General features: G+C 37.5%; 1 protein-coding gene and 1 long non-coding RNA gene across 15 annotated transcripts in view; both read right to left on the bottom strand.

The window, feature by feature from the left end:
* LOC140642571 (uncharacterized) overlaps positions 1-6,184 on the bottom strand; it is a 41,966-nt gene extending 35,782 nt beyond the window's left edge. The window contains exon 1 of the long non-coding RNA XR_012039009.1: positions 6,051-6,184. This is a non-coding gene — a long non-coding RNA (uncharacterized lncRNA). The remainder of the gene's footprint in view (positions 1-6,050) is intronic.
* KCNC2 (potassium voltage-gated channel subfamily C member 2) overlaps positions 1-19,351 on the bottom strand; it is a 228,889-nt gene that overhangs the window by 111,285 nt on the left and 98,253 nt on the right. The gene's annotated exons all lie outside the window — the stretch shown is intronic.

Here is a 19,351-nt window from a genome sequence, read left to right on the forward strand (position 1 = left end):
TAATCCCCTCATCCCACACTTCTTAAGGAATAGCTCAGGGGGCCTTTCAACTCAGATCAGAGTTCCAAGAGTAAACACTCCAGATTGGCTGATTAGAAGGTCATAGATTTGATGGACTCTTCTACTAACTTATTTGCTTATTTATTAGTTGATTGCGGGGGGGAGGGGCACAGATCATACAGTTTGTCCCAGCAGATATGGTGGTTTGAAAAAGTCCTTGGAATGACAGGATTGGGTGAAGCACAATGAAAGAAAATCTTATGAAGGAGCTCCTATTCTTGCCCTTCAAGATAAACCCCAGAGTGGCTAAACAGATGTCTCCATTAAAAACAGAAGAAAAAAAAAGTTCATAGCTTTTCAATTTCCCTTGGCATATACTCACATATAAAACATGATACTATATTTCTGGGGTGGGATCATATGGACAATCCAGTATTGGTCATGAAAACACACTCTTTCCAAGTGATTTGAACAAAAGGGAAGTGTTTGTTCTGGAAGGTACAAATCAAGATCACTCCAAAACTGCAAGATCATACCAGCGTGTGACCACAAAAGATCAATTGCTAAAGATTGGGTTAATTGGATTTAATTTACATAGTTCACCATCTGCATTAAGAATTATTTTCTGGAGCCCTGGGTGGCTCAGTCCGTTAAGCCTCTGCCTTCAGTTCAGGTCATGGCCTCGGGGTACTGGGACTCACAGGTCCTGGGATCGAGCCCTGCCTAGAGCTCCTGCTCATCCCCTCCCTCTGTGCCTCCCCTCCACCTCTCTTCCTGCTTGTGCACTCTCTCTCTCTCAAATAAATAAAATCTTAGATTTTTTTCAGAAGCTTTAGGTATTTATCACATTGCATCAAATTCCTATTCTTCTCCTATTTACAAGATTTCTAAATCTCTTCCTAGGTCTGATCACAAGTGAAAATTACATAGAAATATTGCTAAAAGGGGATCAGGAGACTTAAGTCCTTATCACCTCTGCAGATGTAACCAAATCAATTAACCTCAGTGGCGCTCAATTCTTTTTAATGGCTCCTTAAATGTAACAATACCTAATTCTACTGGACGACAAATGAAAAGGAAAAATGTAGTTTTCTAAGCCACGATGTCATGACATTGAATTCAAATTATATTATTTATAAGACCTTAAAATCATAAAAATCTGTAACTTTTCAAAGTAACTTCACATACATTATTTCACTGTTAGTCCACAAAGTTACTGTTTTATATTTTTTGCAGAAATTTTTGATTTCACATATTAATCAATGTATTAATGAGAACTAATAAATACATTAAAGCTATATGTATTTAGAACTACATATATTTATCATATATTATATTACCATTTCTTTATAAATGTAACTTACTAGTGAGAACTCACCACCTAGGAGCTTAAAGAATAAACATATCCTGTGTGTTGTCAATATAGCATGATTTACGATGATTCCGGATTTTTCTGAACAAATCAGGTGCAGCTCTGAATTTAATGTGACAACAACAATCAAAAAAGAATTAACTGGTTCAGTGTGTGAGCATAAAAAAAAAAAAAGCTTTGACTTCCACAGAAAGAACACCCCTTAAAGGAAAGAGAAAACATGGCTAGTTCCTAAGATTACCTTTTCTTCCTAAAACCTAACTAATATAAATATACTTCTTCCTTAGGAAATCAAAAGGATCAAAAATAAAGTTCCATATTGTCCACTTTAACAGAAATTTTTCAAAGCTCCAGGTGTAGTACTAGTAATTCTGTGCACTTTTTCCTTATTTTCAGCCTCAGGAGAGAAGGATGAGTATGAACAGAAAAGGAAAATAAAAATTGCATATATAGTCCTCTGTGGCCAAATTTAACAAGCCTTGAAATTGCTAGAAAATGAGATTTCATTTAAGAGGAAGAGATGGCATTTAAAACACCAAATCATCAAGTTCAAACTGCTTACCCTAGCAATGCAAACCGACAGCACATGCACACACATAATCAAACGGGAAATAATAATAGCACATCTCAATGGACTGCCCAGCACAAGAAAGTCAATGGCCCAAACGACACGTCAGGAATAATTTCTTCACGTGCATTTCTCTCATGCTGTGCTCTCACAGGGTGATTTTATCAACAGAGAATGTATGAGGCTCTGAGGCAGAGAGACGAGATCTTTATTCTCACCCAGCCTCTCTATGTGGGAAGAAGAAATCAGGTTATTTTCCTAAAACAAGCAGCTCTTTTCTAAGAGGTAGTGGTAGCAGCTTTTTCTAAACAGCCATATTTCTGTGTATTCACAGGAATCAAGAGAGAAGGAAAATAAGCTATTTTCCAAAAGTGAGTAGGGACAAAAGAGAGTATTATGCAATGGGGCAGATCGGACTCTTTATCTTTTCCAGAGGAAAATTCTATCACTTGGAATGGTTTTTCAGATATTATCATTACATGCTAATTAGATGACTAAGGTGACATGTGCACTGGTCACATACCTCTGATTTTGGAGAGCCCCAGTTTCTACCCCAGGAGGAAAGCAAGCCAAGTGGCCAAATGGCCCTCGGGAAAAACTCTATGTTGTCTGGATGTTTCCTCAAGGTCTGTATGTTTTTGTTTTTGTTTTTGTTTTATTTTAGAACTCCCTCCATAATATTTATTGCCAATGGCCAAAGAAAAGTAGAATTTCTAATTACGTACCGTTATGCATATGTACAAACACATATCAAAAATAAAGGTTTCCAATTATATACATATAGCTTTTTTTAGATTTAAGATCAAAGAGTTGTATCTTAATGGAATTAATTAGGGGCAGTGCAGAGAAAATTAGGTTCTCACTAACCTGCTGAGTTTCAGAGGCTCTTAGGAGGTGCACAAAGCTCGTGGAGCGCATCCTCTTCTTATACGTGTTTACTGACAATATATCTTTTAACAGAGAGCGATGCCTTCAATTTATAAGATATCTTGCTTCAAACAGCACTGTATGGAGTGGAATGTTTTGATTTGAGCCTCACATAGGATATAAAAAAAGTTGTGACTAATACTTTTCTCAGAGCAGGGCTTCGTAGATGGGAGAAGAGCCCTGGGACATGAAATGCCAGAGTGACAAACAAGCCAGCATGCCAGGACGGGGATCGAGAATGTCCAAGACACGTCCCCGCTTTCCCTAAGAGGGCACCTACAGAATTGCTTGAAGAGTAGTCTCTGAGGGGAAATCAGGGGCTCTCTAAATGAAGACAATTAAAAGGGTTAAACCTAATTCCATGGAAAACAAACAAGCCTGTGAATGTCACTGGAAATTTCCAACCGTGAGTCAGACTAGATGTATGAGCTCTAGATCCACTGTTACGGTTCCCAAATGTTTTTTTTTTTTTTTCCCCTTTCCTTATTGTTGTTAAGTAGAATCTTTAAGGAAAGGCTATGATTTGTCCTTATCCGTGGGCTTGAAACCTGAAAATATAGCCATTCATAAAATTCCACCAGTAACTTTCTATAAGCTATTAAAGCAATAGTTATACGCCCTGGGGGCTGCTTCTTATTCTTTACTGCCAGGGTTATTGAGTTATTGATTTACTGAATATCATAATTCTGCAGAGCACTCTATATATGTTGTCTCATTTGCTTATTATACCAGAACTTTATGATGCATAAATATCCCATTTCAAAATGAAGTGCCTAAAGTTTAACATTAGTCATCTAAAGCCATACAGCTAGTGGGAGAACTGGAACGAAAGATCTGATTCTGAAACCCCATGTTTATCAAACAGTATAATACTTATATGTAGGGATTGGTACAGCATTTTCCCTTCCAAAACACAACCTGAAAGAATAAATATAAATAACTGAGTATAATCAAACTATCACAATATATACAATATAATCAAATATATCAATATTAAAATGTAATCAAAATATAGAAATATATTTACTTCTGAGTATAGTTTTGAAATATGTCTAGTCCATATATATGTTTAATAATAATAAACTTTTATCTTGGATTTATAGGTGCCGGGTTGTGTTCTAAATGCTCCCCAAATATCTAAATGCTTTCCAAGTATCAGCTTACTTACCTTTATAACATCCTTGTGCAGTATATATACATAAAGAAATGTATGTCGATACAGAATAATTAAATAACTTGACAAAGGTCAAGCAAAGTAAAATGATAGAGGCAGGATGCACACCTAGAAGGTATGGCCCCAGACTCAAAACTCTTACCACTAGGTTGTATTGCCTGCCCTTTAAACAATAAAAGCAAGTTTTCAATATTAGTGATAATTATTATAATCAATTTATTCAATACATTTTTTGAGCACCTACCTTATGTCAGGCCCTGATCTAGGTGCTTGAGATGAAGCTAAGATCAAAACATACCAAAGTCCCTGCCTAGGAAAGTTGTGTTCTAGAGTGGATGTCAAAAAACAGGCATTATCAACAAGTAAAATATGTCAGTCTTTGAGAGAAAAATAAAGTAAGTCAGTGAAGTAAGAAAGTCTAGGTTTATAAGGAGTGAATACTTATACTTTAAATCCCCTTACTGCAGAAGGAGAGGACGGAAGGAGGTGAGTACATGAAACATGTAGGGACCTGGGGAAGATCATTCTGCCGAAGGAAACAGCAAGTGCAAGGGCCCCGAAGCTAAAGGATGCTTATCCTCTATGATCAAGAAGACCAGGGAAGCAGAAGCAGTGTAAACAAAAGGATAAACTAGCAGAAGTGAAATCAAAGTTAAATGGAAACCTAGAGTGGAAGTTAAGTGGAAATATAGAGCCCTAAAAGGACTTGGCTTTTACCTGTTGGATACTGATTCGCCATTGTTGGATTTTGAGCTGAAGGGTATTTTGGTTAAGAATGGACAAAGAGGAAAGATGTCAAGGAGAAGAGGCCTGGTAGATGGCTGTTCTACAAATAACATAGAAATGATGCAGTGTTGACGTGGACCTGGGTAGTGATGGTGGAGATAGAGAGGAGCAAGTATCAAAGTATAAAATTCTAGATGAATTTTGAAGGCACAGCAGATAGAATTTCCTAAGAAATAGGATATATGAAGTAAAAACAAAGAGAGAGGTTAAACTTGACTTCAGTGTTTTTAGCCCATGCAAAGCGCAGTATAAAGTTGCTGTACAGTGAGATGAAGGAGGCTTGTTACGTGTAGAGATCACCAGTCTAAGGGGCTGTTACATCTGCCCTGGTGGCTGTAAGGCCGCTAGGAAGGGATGTCAATTAAAGCAATTAAATACAAGAATCTAAAGTTTGGAGAAGGGAAGCTTGGGTGGCTCAGTGGTTGAGTACCTGCGTTCAGCCCAGAGCGTGATACTGGAGACCCGGGATCGAGTCCCACATCGGGCTCCCCAAGGGGACCCTGCTTCTCCCTTTGCCTGTGTCTCTGCCTCTCTCTCTCTGGGTCTCTCACAAATAAATAAATAAAATCTTTAAAAATAAATAAAGTTTGGAGAAGAGGCCTATATGCATCAGATGAATTCCAAATTTCTTAGACTGGAAGAGATCACCTACAGAGAGCAATGGAGTGACGTTTTAAGGACTGGTAGAGAACTCAAACATTGGGACGCTGGGCAGAGGGGAAAAGAACCGAAGACGAGAAGCAGCGGGCAGAAGGTAGAAAGGCCACCAGATGATCAGTAGAACAAATGTTTCTCGCAGTATGCAATGATCTATTGCGCAAAGGGCTGTTGACAAATGTTGACATTGTCAAGGACCGATGATGTCCCCTTAGTTTTAGCAGCCAGAGGGGGCACCGCTCTTAAAAAGAGAAGAGTCTGTGAAATTGAGAGCTGAAAGCCTGAGAGTGGTGGGTTCAAGCGAGAGTGAGGACAGGGAGCGGGAAATGAAATATGGAAAAACCCTGAGAAATTTTTCTATAAGAGAGAGCAGACACGACACATAAGGTGGTGGCTGAAACAGATCATAGAATGCTTCTATGCTGATGAGAATTATTCCAGAGGTAAGAGAGAGAGCAGCGAGGGAAGGGATAATTGCTGGAGTGGTGTCACTGAGGAGATGAGATAAGTAGATATTCTGAATAGGAGGAGAAAACGTCATCAGATAGGAGGCAAAGCTCACTCACAGGATGAGGCTATGGTGACCCGTGCAGAGAGGTGGGTAGAAGCACACACAGGTGTCCTTCAGGTTGGTGCTGTTTTCACAATGAAACATGAATAAGGCAATAACTTCACCACCACCACCACCACTGATACTGAGTGTCAACTACGTAGTGGGCACAGGGCTGGGTCCACTAATGATGTCATTGAATACCTCACAATTTATATGGTATCCCTGCATTACTGTGGAGAAAGCTGATATCACCAATAAAACAATTCATATATTCAATTTCAAAGATACATTTTTAATTTATCACATTAATATTTAGGGGAAACCAATATTAAGTGAACACCAATATATACTATGGAATAACAGTTTTTAGAATCAAGTCCCTTTTCTGTCAGCAAACTTAAAGTTGATTTTTTCTTTTGTGTTTAACAAGATAACCAAAAATTATATGGCATTGAGGATATGATAAGAGTTGAAAGAGTGGGGATAACTCTTTACAAAAAGCTTTTAATATGAAGTTTATGATAAAATCAAAGACACATAGGAAGTAAAGTCATCTTTTTTATCTTGTATGTATTTTACAAAATGTTTTTGTCTATTTTACCAATGTGTGTCAGAAAAAGAAAGATTTCTCTAGGACTAATCTCTTATTAACAGCACGGCCAGTCAATCTTCTCAAATCTCTCCTAGATTGATGGTTTCAACTGAAGAGGGGATGGAAAACAAAATGCATCTGTTTATTTGATTATGTTTCCTGCAAATACTTTTCATGTAGGAGAGCCATACTTTTTAAGAGTAAAAATCAGAAAAGTAAAAGGGGCGTAACGATGGCAACCATAACGAATATAAATTTGAAAGTAAACTGAAGAGCAAACAGAGAAAAATAGGAAGCCATTGATTTTTACCTTTTCTAAAATATTCAGGAAAAGCTACAAGAGAATTACTTTTCCCTGATGCATATTAACGCATCTCCAGACACTCTTATTTTCTGAATGTAGCAAGTAGAATCCTGCATATCCACCTAATTTACTTTTAAATCCTATAGTCACAGCACAAAAAAAAAAAAAAAAAAAAAGAATAGAAAAAGAAAAGAAAAGGACAGGGGTGAGAAAGAAAACAATTACAGAGTAGAAAAGAAAGTCACTTGAACCGTCCTTAGGCCTCTGATCGCTGGGAGCTGACGCATTATTTTAATCAATAGTAAGAGTGTTTGCTGAATAAGTTAATAAATAAATGTCAAGCAGCCATGCGGTAGGTATTTTGGGTTATTTTCCACCCATCTCTCTGTAAAGTGACCTCTCTCCCGCTAACGGACTATGTCCAAGGAAATTAATTACCAGTCTAGACTTTGACTCAGGATTACCAGTGTTTTAAGAAACAGATATGCAATAGACTACGTGTCCTTGGCCAAGCTACTTAACTTCTCCCATCTTTAGTTTCCACATGCACCAAATAGGAAAATTTGTTTGAAGTTTAATGAGTTATCACAGGATAAGATAATACAAGTGAAGTATTTAGGAAGTGGCTCAGAATAGCACAGAAGGAGACACCTGCTGTCCTGACTCTACCTTTGCCTGCCTCGCCTTTCCTGACCATCCTGCCATGTAACCCTGTAACCATCCCCCTCCTGCTGCATACGTTTTAATAAGTTTGGAAACTTGGAAACATCCAAGTCCATTTCTAAGCCATTTTACCTCCTCAGATGCTTAGTTCCTTAACACTTTATCTTATGGTAGTGAGTTTGAGAGCAACTTTTAATTAAAAATCAGAAGAAAAAATAGAGTGACTTACATTTGGTTCTGATTATAGCTATGTAAAATAATCATTTATATTGGCACATTTGTGCTGATTCTGTCCTTTTCTATGGTCACTGGACTGGAGACTATATTTAGGGGCAGGAAATCCTGCCATCTTATTCCTTTTAGCCCTCCAAAGCCTCTAGAATAATATCTCTAATATTGTTATTTAGCCATTCACCTTAGAAGCAATTATTTTAAAAATAAGCTCAGAACTGGGACTACTATTTACGACTAAGCCTTTAACTCCCCTTATCCATCCCAAAACAGATGCTTAATTTCACAAACCCAGCAATTACAACTTGCCCCCACAAGCTCCCATAGCTTCTTGTAAATGGATTCTTTGCTTAAATCCATTCTAAACCAAATAAGAAGTGGTGTGTTCACAGATCCAATGCAGCAGTTTAAACCTATGTTGGGCATGGAGATTCGGGCATTTTTTTCCTAGAGCAATTCAGCTGAAATTCAAACTATTAGATACAGCCATTAAACTTTACAGTAAATATCCCTCCTAAGTAATATTTTCATATATGTGCTAGAAAGAAAAGAGGGACTTTCACATTTTCTCTACAACGAATCTAAAGGTTACCTGGAAAGAGTTATCTGTTGGAAACAGTATAAAGTTTAGAATCCAGGCAAAATGGAGTTGAAATATTGGGCACTTCCTAATGCAGCTATGGGTAGGTTATTTATTTATTTAAACTTCAGTTTCTAATAAATAAACAAACAAACTTCAGTTTCTTCCTTTAAAATGGGACAATCATTATATATCTGGAGAGATTGATGTGATGATTTAAACATAGATACGCTTGACACATAGTAAAACTCATAAATGGTATTTTTTTAAGATTTTATTTATTTGAAAGAGACATAGTGAGAGAGAGCATGAGCGGGGAGGGAAGTGAAAACCAGACTCCCTGAGAGCAGAGAGCCCGGCGTGGGGTTCCATCCCAGGACCCTGAGATCCTGACCTGAGCTGAAGGCAGACGCTCAGCTGCCTGAGCCACCAAGGGGCACATAAATGGTATTATCTTTAATGCAGAACTAATCAGTCTTACAGAAAAACCTGGGGGATTCTGGAGAAACAGCATTTCCCGAAGTTAAACTTTCATGTTCCCACCACTGCTCTTGTGCTGATGGCTCAAGACAGCAGCCACTGAAGACAAACTGTTCACTCTCCTGTGTCTTATGGGAGTCCAGAAACCAATGGCCTGAGGTGATTATGTGGACCCTGGTGCTTCCAGAGATAACTTCTGAGAAGATCTGAGTTGTTTTAGGGACGTCATGCTCCTGTGGGGTCTGAGAACCCATCAGGGAGCCATAATTAAGGCCATGTTGCTAACCATCTTTGAAGTTGAGCATTAAGGCTTGCATGGCCCCCCAGCTGGTGTGGGAGCATCAGAGTGGCTCCTTCATGGGGCCTCGTCAAATTTCCAATCTATGTCTATCCTTTGAAGACTCAAAGGAACAAAAATCTACTGGGCTTATATCCTTCCCTATTTGGCCAGCATTTATGGGCCCTCAAAACCTGACCTGATGGCTACCAAAAGGCAGTGGGGCCCAGACACCTGTGGGAGGACATGCAAGCCAAAGATCCCAAACTGAAGGCTTTTATTTTTTTTTTTATTTTTTTTTTTAGTTCACTAGAAGAATTTGATGATGACTTGAAGCTAATAAAAGGCAATAGGACCATATAAGGGAACCTCTTTGGTCTTAAAAAGTAGTTTGGAATTAAAAAAAAAAAAATCAGTATAGGAGATAAAAGAGAAGATGACAACATTTAAGAACTGGCAAAGATGAATGAATAGGAACATCTCAAAACAACAAAAAAAAATACAAGAATATAACAAATCATGGGAGAAAAGTTAAGAGTCTGAAGGAAAAATACAGGAGATTTGATATGCAAATAATAAGAGTTTTAAATGAAGGAGAAGGAACAGATGGAGGAGAGAGAATAATCAAGCCAACAATAGACAAAATGTTTTCTGAACTGAAGAAACATTTGAGCTGCAGTTTGAAAAATTCACCACATCCTAGAAAGGACTAATGGAAAAAAAATTTTTAAAAACACCTTATTTTTATATGTATTCCTGTAAATTGTCCTGAATTCCTAAGATGAGGTAAACTCTTTCGAGTTTCTATACAAAGTAACTAACTTCTGCACTAAAAAGAGCCAGACTAGCCTTGGAACATACCTGACTTCACAAAGGGAGAAGCTAATATTTGCAGACCACTGAGAAAAGGACTGTGATCAAGAACTCACACCCAGACGTGACACTTGTTGCCTGGGAAAATAGAAGTGTATCTCTGGATAAGCAGAGGTACTGAGAGTTGGTCACCCGCGTATTCCCATCTGAGGAAAATATGTGAGAAGTTACCAGAAATCAGTTATGCGAGACCGGAGACTGGGGGATGGTGAAAAAAGAGAAAAAATGGCGAACCATAAGCCTTATAAAGCACGTAGATAGATCTACATGGAGGATCTCCGGGAAGAGGCTGATGATTGATATGCTATGTTATAAATATACATTCCTTTCCTGAAATCTTTTAATGTAATGTTTTTACTTATAAAATATGTTACATATATAAACGTTATAAAGCACAATAAGAAAATGAATATTCATGAACAACCACCTGACTGTCCCCACCCACACTTTGGCTCTAGCAGTGACCACCATCATGTTCTCGCTTTTTCTGAACTTATTTTTTTTTTAATCTATATCTCTACACGATATACCGATTATCATATAGTTTAAGTTTTTTAAGATTTATAAAAACTAGTATTAGATTACACACAATTTTCTGGAGCTTATTTTTTATGCAATAATATGCCCCTTAAATTCATGAATGTTTTTATATAGATGATTTGTTTTCATTGCAGGAGAACAGTCCCTCACATGAACCCACTGCAAAGTTTGTCCATTTTCCCATTGGAGGATCCTGGTGGTTGGCAGTTACAAACTGTATTGCTACGAAAATTTTCATTCATATTTCCTGGTGCAATACTTTCTCTAGGGAATATACTGAGGCAAATATATCAACTTATAGTATATTAATAAATATCTACTCTACGAGGATTACCTTGTAATTTTCATTATCACCAGTAGTATATGAGATTTCTTTGAAAGTTGTCAAAATTTGATATTGTCACTAAGTAAGAAGGTTTTTGTCTTAAGTTTTTATTTAAATTCCAGTTAGTTAACATACAGTGTAATATTAGTTTCAGGTGCACAGTACAGTGACTCAACACTTCCATACATCACCCAGCGCCCATCATAGCAAGGGCACTCCTCAAACCTCATCTCCTATTTTTAAAAATCTAAAGTGATACATTAAAGGAGAAAGCCTAAGAATTCTGGAATTCAGAATATTAAGCTGTCTGTCTCCTCAATCTCTAGAGACTAGAAGCGAGTTAGGAAAAGGTGAGAAATAAATGCACTCTAATATTTGTTTCTTTTTAAAAATAATAATCACAAAATGCGAATTTAAAAATAATGCAAATAGGAAAGTAAGTTCAAGCAGAATAGAAAGATGAATCAAAAGCTCTACATTTATCAAAGGGAAGAAATTTCTTATCAGTTTATGAGAAGAAATAAAAATGAAAAGTAAACTAGAAAAACCCAGAAAGTAGAAATAAAAATCATGCAACAAAAGTATCATCAACTACATGGTCTGTACACTCTGTGCCGTGGCTGACGTGGCCAATTTCCAACGTACAGAAGAGGGGCTACTAAAAAACAGCAACAGCAATGCATAAAACTCCCCACCAAACCAAAACTCCACTCTTTTTTTTTCTTTAACAGCACACATGAACCAAAGAGTCAAAAATAGAAGGATGGTCAGCTACTAGACAAACACAAACAGAAGCAAAATCAGTAGAGTAGAAATTAAAGTCCAAGCGTTAAATAGGACAAGAGGCACAACATGTAATCATAAGAGACGTAACTTACAAAGATCCTCTAGAAGCTGTGCAGTTTAATATCAAAAGTTGAATGTAATAAAAGTACCAGGTAATCTTGATAAATATATAACTATAGTCTGATGTGCTGATTTGGATCCTTCTGAATAGAACAGAACACAGAGCAAAAAGATTTTTTAAGGAATGAGAGGTCTGAAAAATAAAACTAAAACGCTTAGTTATGTCAATCTATATTTTCTATTCCCCTTTGTATCTATCTATTAAAATGTTATTAGTACAGAATTTTTATTCATGTCTTATGACCAAGTTAATATTTATAAAAATGCACCATGCTTTTGGTGCTCAAAAATCTACAATATATTTTTCAAACTTAAAATTAAGAAATTGTACATGCTGTCCATAAATAAATTTAGAAATGATGAAAAGATAACTGGCAAGCTTACTACAATGGCATTCTCTAATTGTTTTCCTTAACCCCGGCCAAAAAAAAGTAATCAAAACTAAATCTACAAAACGCATTTTAAAAATAAAAAGATTTATTTTAGAAACTAGCTAAAGATCAACTCCAGAGGAAATCTTATAGGTCTGAGTGTCATCATTATCAATAAATAAGAACTGAAAAAAAACAACTTAAGTACTTTCTTAAGAAATAGGAAGACAAAAAACCAATAAATGAATAGATGAGGAAAGATATAATAAAGGTTAAATACTAAAATAAAAGAGATACAAGATCAAAAAGGAACTTCTGCCTTCCAAACTATCTTTTGATACTCTTTTCTAGCTGCCTTTATCATCAAAGTGTCCATCAATTATATTTTATAATTAACTATGATAATATAATAATGAAGGGTTTGGAGTTTTTGGAAAGAAAGATGGTCATAATTAATTTATCACTGTTACTTTGACTTATTAAAACAGGTCACAAACTCAGTGCCTGAAGAGATCAAGTGACATAACTAAGAGTAGCGGGAGGGGCAGGTACAATAGGGAAGGCTGTGCACTGCTAGGAACCCAGACACACAGGCTGGTCTTCAAGGGGCCGCCACCAGCTTCAGGCCAACGCGGCCAGGTGGGTGTGCAGCCCCAGGGCAGCCGCATCTTCCAACGTCTCAAAAGTTGCCTATTAAGTCATTTTTGTTTTATTTTGTTTTGCTTTTATATGAAATTACTTGGCAACTAAAAAATTTTACCATACAGCGAGGAGCTATAGTGTATTAATTAAACTTGTGGGCCAAATAAAGCAAATCTACAGCAAACTTTGGTCCATGGGCCACTTGTTTTCACCCTCTGCCTTAAGCCTAAAGCTTAATGCTCCAAAGAGTATGATAAAAACCAAAAAAGCAAACACAGTGCTTCCATTTTTAAAGTTCCCTCAACAAGCTAGCCTGTAGATTTTGTGCGGAAAACTAGACGATTTTTAAATACTCTTATTGTCTAAAAAAATAGACTTTCTATAGATAAGGTAAAAAAATTATAAAAATATTCAATACTCCATCCAATTCACACTACATCTTGTATCTTTAATTTTTAGAAAGATTTTCTATTAAAATAGAAACTGTTTGTTATGATCCCTTTTTCGTTAAATTTATCACCTTATGTAACATGAAAAAAAAACTCACAAAAGATTGCTAATATCTTAAAGAAGAGTACCTAATTCTACTCTATGCTTATGAAACATTTTTCATAATTCACAAATTAGACTTCAATGATCAAATATTAAGAAAAAAATATTTCAATTGAAGAAAAGTTCTCTGAGTTAAGCAAAAAGACAATTCCTCCTTGATAGCGAAGACTCTTGAAGATTTCATTTAGTTTAACAGAACTTCTAAGAACCAGAAGATTTTTTTAAACCTTGAAAAATTTTTGTGCCTTTTTTTTTTTTTTTTTTTTTTTTTTTTGTCAATCCTTTCTATAATTGCCCTGTCCCCGTGCTCTATTACTGTCTCCATGTTTAGGCTACCTCATCTAAAAATTCTACTAGTGGACAAACACTATATGGTCTCATTCATTTGGGGAATATAAAAAATAGTGAAAGGGAATAAAGGGGAAAGGAGAAAAAATGAGTGGGAAATATCAGAAAGGGAGACAGAATATGAGAGACTCCTAATTCTGGGAAACGAACTAGGGGTGGTGGAAGGGGAGGTGGGCGGGGAGTGGGGGTGACTGGGTGATGGGCACTGAGGGGGGCACTTGATGGGATGAGCACTGGGTGTTACTCTATATGTTGGCAAATTGAACACCAATAAAAAATAAATTTATAAATTAAAAAAAAACAAAAAAAAAACAAAAAATGAAAACCAGTCAAAAAAATAAAAATAAAAAATAAAAATAAAAATTCTACTAGTTTCCTCCTTTCCTCATTTCTCCTTCTTGTTTATTTATCTTTAATCCAGTCTTAATCATAAAATGAACAACAGTCTAATAGAAATCGTTAAGTATATTACTTTTGATAAGTTGTAACCATACAAAGGACAAATACTGATGAAAAAATAAAATCACCATGCCAAAGCTAATAACTTGAAAATGTGGGAGATACTGCTAGCAAATGTGGCTCGGGATACGCAATTATCAGCACTGCCTTGATAATCCTAATTGCAACTGAAATCCCATTAAAAAATTCCCAAATCTAAACGAAGCAGAATCATGTAGTTTAACTAGGAAACCTGAATTCAATTCACAATTTATTTTAAAGAATAAGCAATAAGCTACCACGTTAGTTCAGAAGATACCAAAAGTGAGAAGCACATTATATAATAGAAAGTTACACCTGTAATTGCAGATTTCCCAACATTTGAACATCTGGAGTGTTCAAGGTGAACATACACACATGATGGCGCACCGTCTGACAAATTTAAATGTTTTAAAATTAATGTACTGACATTAATCACAATTTTCATACCAAGTGATTCGGATCAGCAAGGTGAATGTACTAAGTCTTCATGATAAAAGAGCATAGTTCTCGAGTGTTGAGTTCTCAACCTTGATCCAAATGTGTTTGTTATTTGAATATGCAACCTCTGACCATCCAAACATTGAAACCACTATTTCCCTTGTAATTTTCCAAAGGAAAAGAAAAAAGATGGAGAATTTACTGCAGTATAATCTCCCGAAATACTCTTGAATTTAGGGTTTGTGTTTATAAAGGAATCACACCATCCTACGCCAGAAATCCTGACCTCTTAACTTGCCCACGTTGCCCCCAAACTCTGTGCCTCCAGCCCCAAATGCCATACACGCCCACCTTCTCTTCCAATGGAGTTTTGAGTAACTAAGAATACATGGGCTGCTTCACAGCTTATAAGAAATCGTCACCTGAATCTCAGAAGCCTTTTCATGTAAATTTGCAAAATATTTGTATTTATGGTCCTAAAGTTAGTCTTGTCCATGTCCGGCACATGGCATGTAGTCCTTCTATCTTGGGTCATAAGACATGGGGCATCTGGCCATTCAACATCTCCTCTAGGGAAGAGAGTTTTTTCTTTTTTGAATCAACAGAATTCAACATATTTTAACTTATTTGTAAATCCACTTTTCCTTACCCTAAGTAACTCCCTATACACACACACACACACACACACACACACACCACTGTTTATGAAAGTTTAATTCCATGGCTTATGATAAAGGAGAAATCAGAAAACTTAATTAAACTGATCTACATTTGAACTCACTCCGCTAAGTTTTTAATTTGAAGCAGAATGAAAGACTCAAAATCTAATGGAACAATATATAAAATATTCAACATTTGAAATTTTGACTTAGTGACTCAAAACCAGTTAGGGATAGACATACTTTAATAGGAGATAGCACTAAACAAACAAACAAAAAAAAAAGCTCAAAATCAAAAGATAAAATTGTGGATGGTTGCCAAATTGGCCCATTCCCTTTTTTTTTTTTTTTTTTTGTCAGCAAATATCATAGATTATTATTCCCAAATACTGTATCTTTCACGGACCACTTGCTCATCCAGTGAATGAACAGGGGATGTTTTATAAATGCTAGGCACTGCTCTGGTAGCAGGAATACAGTTTTGAGAGCAAGATAGACTAGAACCCGCCTTCCTGAGCCTGTGTCCATACCGTCCTGCTGCTATCAATGCTCGCAAGCAAAAGAATTCAGGACAAGGAAATGCTAGAAGATAATATTCGAGGTAGGAGATTACATCCCAAAAAGGTAATATTTGGTCAAACCCTAAGCGATGTGAGGACCTGAGCATTCCTCCGGTCTTGTGCAAAGGACCTGGAGTCTTCTCTTTTCCAAGAGTTGTTCACATCCCACTATTTCCCTTATCATCCTTTTGCTCGCATCGTCCTCTCCCTCAAATGCCCTCCAATTCCCATCTGCCTTTTGCAAGCCTATCAATTCTGTGCGTATTTCCATGACTCCTTCCCAGGCACCATTTTATTGCTGCCTTTAATGACCACTTATTGTGATCTGTGCCAAGTATCACTTACAGTCCAGGAGAGAAGAGGACTGATACTTACGGAATTTCTAATATGAACCGGGATCTCCGCCAGGAGCCTTCTTATATATCATCTCATTTAGTATTTATGAGAGTTCTAGGAGGTTGGCTATTACTATTCAATTTCACAGGTGAGATAACTGAGCTTCTGAGAGATTCTGACCACATGGTCAGTAAGTGGCAAGGACAAAAGTCATACCCGGTTTCATGTAACTTCATATATTTCATTTTATTTATTATTTATTTATTTATTTATTTATTTATTTATTTTTATTTTTTATTTTTTATTTTTTATTTTTTTAATGCTTCTATATCAAAAACACAATGTGTCTCATGTCTTATTTCCGAGGTTAGGACGTAGATGATTATCAGTGCTTTTGCCTGGAATCTGTCCACCTTCTCCCCTGCATATCAGAGTCTTCAAGGCCCAGGTTTTCTAAATTAATGAAAGCCACACTGGTGTGTCTCTTCTCTGAACTCTCGGGTCACTTGGAATCAGAATTACAAAGATTGGCACCTGCCGATTTCTCTATTTGTGTGGTTCTTGATTTGTTTCTAAACATAATTATTTATGTATCTAGATGCCCTCCCCAGAAAAATCATGACTATAATGACAATATAGTGCGTACCTGAAACTCACCCTGGACTCAATTCTTTGAATACGTTTATTTAAACTCCCCAGGAAAATTACATGCTCCTTGAGAACAGCAACTGTAATTTATTTTCCCTTGAACTCCCTGCAGTGCCTAGCGCCCTGATGAACACATATTAAGTGACTAGCCTGCCAAAGAACCTAAGCTTTAGATTATATGAAGTGATAGGTTTTTAGCATAAACCCATCTAATTCCATTTTGAGGAATAAAAGAAGTTGGATGCATTTTTGCAGAACCCAAAGGTCAGGGATTATAACTTTAGAGAAGGAGCATAATGTAGTTCAATCCCACTGGCTGGGGCTGTTGGGCCGTGAATGCTGAAGCTGGCTGAAGGGGAGGGACAGCAGGCTGAGCCACGGCTGCATGGCCCCTGCCTCAAAGACGACACCAAAAGAAAATTTTCTCCTCCTGATATTGTTGGAATTGCTCATTATAAAATCACCACCATCATCATACAGTGAAAGCGAGTATTATTAGATTTTTAAGACTATAAAAGCAGCTACTAAAAATCAGTTAAGAATTCTTCTAATTCACATAATATCATTTTTTAAAATTCAGATTCAAATCAAAATGAATATTCCAAAGGGAGCAGATGAATATACACATTCAAGTAGAGGGAAACCCAGTAAAAGCAAACCAACATTTAAAAATAGCCAAATAGAAACAGTGGGAATGGAAGACAAAACACAGTGTTTTACTCTGAAATGCAGACACTAGGTGACCGGGTGATGGAAGGAAACGACAACGTGGGAAAGGCTGGGCTGCAGGCCGCCCCCAACACTGATGCAGCAACCTCAGCCCCCACCCTGGGCTTCCCTCCACGGACCCCACACTCCGCACCCCTGCACACACCTGTGACTCGGGGTGTCACGACCACTCCCTGCGGCCCCCCGCCTCCCAGGAAACAGCCTTGCCTGATTTTCTGACTTTAGAGGATGGTGTCTCATCGCCCTTACTGTAATTTCCAGCCCGGCCTAGGAAGCTCTCCTCTACAATGGTCTCCCCAAGATTCCATTCACATAGCAACACGGTTTTGGGTTTTTTTTTTTTTTTCTATTTTGGACACAGTTACTCCCTGACTCTCATTATCACTGGCAATTGGGCTTTTTTGCATTGCAGTTTAAGAGAGAAAAAAAAAAAAAAAAAAAAGAAAAGAAAATTTAAAAAAGCAAGCAAGAAAAAAAGAGAACACAAAAAGAAAAAAAATAACTCCCAGATTTAATTACACATTTGTCACCCTACTTTAAGAACTTTCTGGGTTTAAAGGCTTAATGTTTTTTGTTCTTGCCGATGCACTGAGAGAAGGTTTTGTTTTGAAATCATTTTTCCTGCTCCTTTCAAAATACACAAAGGAGAAAAAAATGGGGGAAGATACAAGCTGCACTGTCAACAGGCTGGCCCAGCAATGCTTTTATTATCTTGACTGAAGCCACCAGGAAGCCGGCAGACAATTTACATAAATTGCTTATACCAACCAACTGTCCCAAAAAAAAGACTGTAACGCTGACTTTCTTTTGTGGGAATTGTTAGGACCATGAGCAGCCTTGGAAAGTCCAAATGCCTTTTCCAGTCAAATGCTGTTTTCCTGTATCTCCAACCACTTCACTACAATTTGCCTCGTGACTCCTCCACTATGCTAACGTGGAAGAACGTTCGGAGAATATGAAAAAGAAAAGGAAGAAATCAGCAATACAGGAGAATGAACCAAAAATGAGTTTTCCAAACTCTTAGGTTTGGAAAGATAGGGCAGAGAGGACAATGACTCGAGTTTAAATTCATAAAATATATAGATAATAATAATAGCATATATAGTAAAATATGTAGACTATGTTCCACATTATGATGGACTAAATAAATGGAGGAAAATAAATTCATCATTTTATTTTATTTTTTTTACGAAGGGCATGTGAATGACCTTCAGGGCAATGACATTTGGGCCTGCAGAGCACACGCTGCTGGGTCCCCTATGTCGTGGGCAGCGCCGTGGGCAGCGTGGGCACCGGGACGTCTCGTGTGTGGCCTGCCTCACACACTGCATTGTCCTCAAACAGGACCTGTGTGCGTCCCCCACCTCTCCTGACACAAGGCCTTGAGACGTCCACGCTTCACAAAATCCCCAGAATTCGATGCAGCAGATGTTGTTACGTGTTTTAGACCCATGAAGCAGGACAAATCTTTGTCCCGATGACTAAGCCAGGAATGACCCTGGTCATCCACTCCCTGAGAACCGTCACCGAACAACGAGGACGCCCGGCCCGAGGGCACAGCCCAGGAGAGTGTGTAAGCATTACTGGGGAGCGGCTGACAAGCCAATGAGGACAAACAGGTCATGAGCATGTAAGCAAATAGATGAAATAACTTCAGATGCTACTGAGGAGCAACACGAAGGCAGTGAGGTGGGTGGCAGGGCCAGCAGCTTTGGAGGCAGGCTCACGGGACGTTCTTCAGGGGGGCCTCTCTTCGGGTTCCCACCTCAGTGCTGGGAAA

The sequence above is a fragment of the Canis lupus genome, chromosome 11 (assembly GCF_048164855.1).
Source record: "Canis lupus baileyi chromosome 11, mCanLup2.hap1, whole genome shotgun sequence".
NCBI lineage: Eukaryota > Metazoa > Chordata > Mammalia > Carnivora > Canidae > Canis > Canis lupus.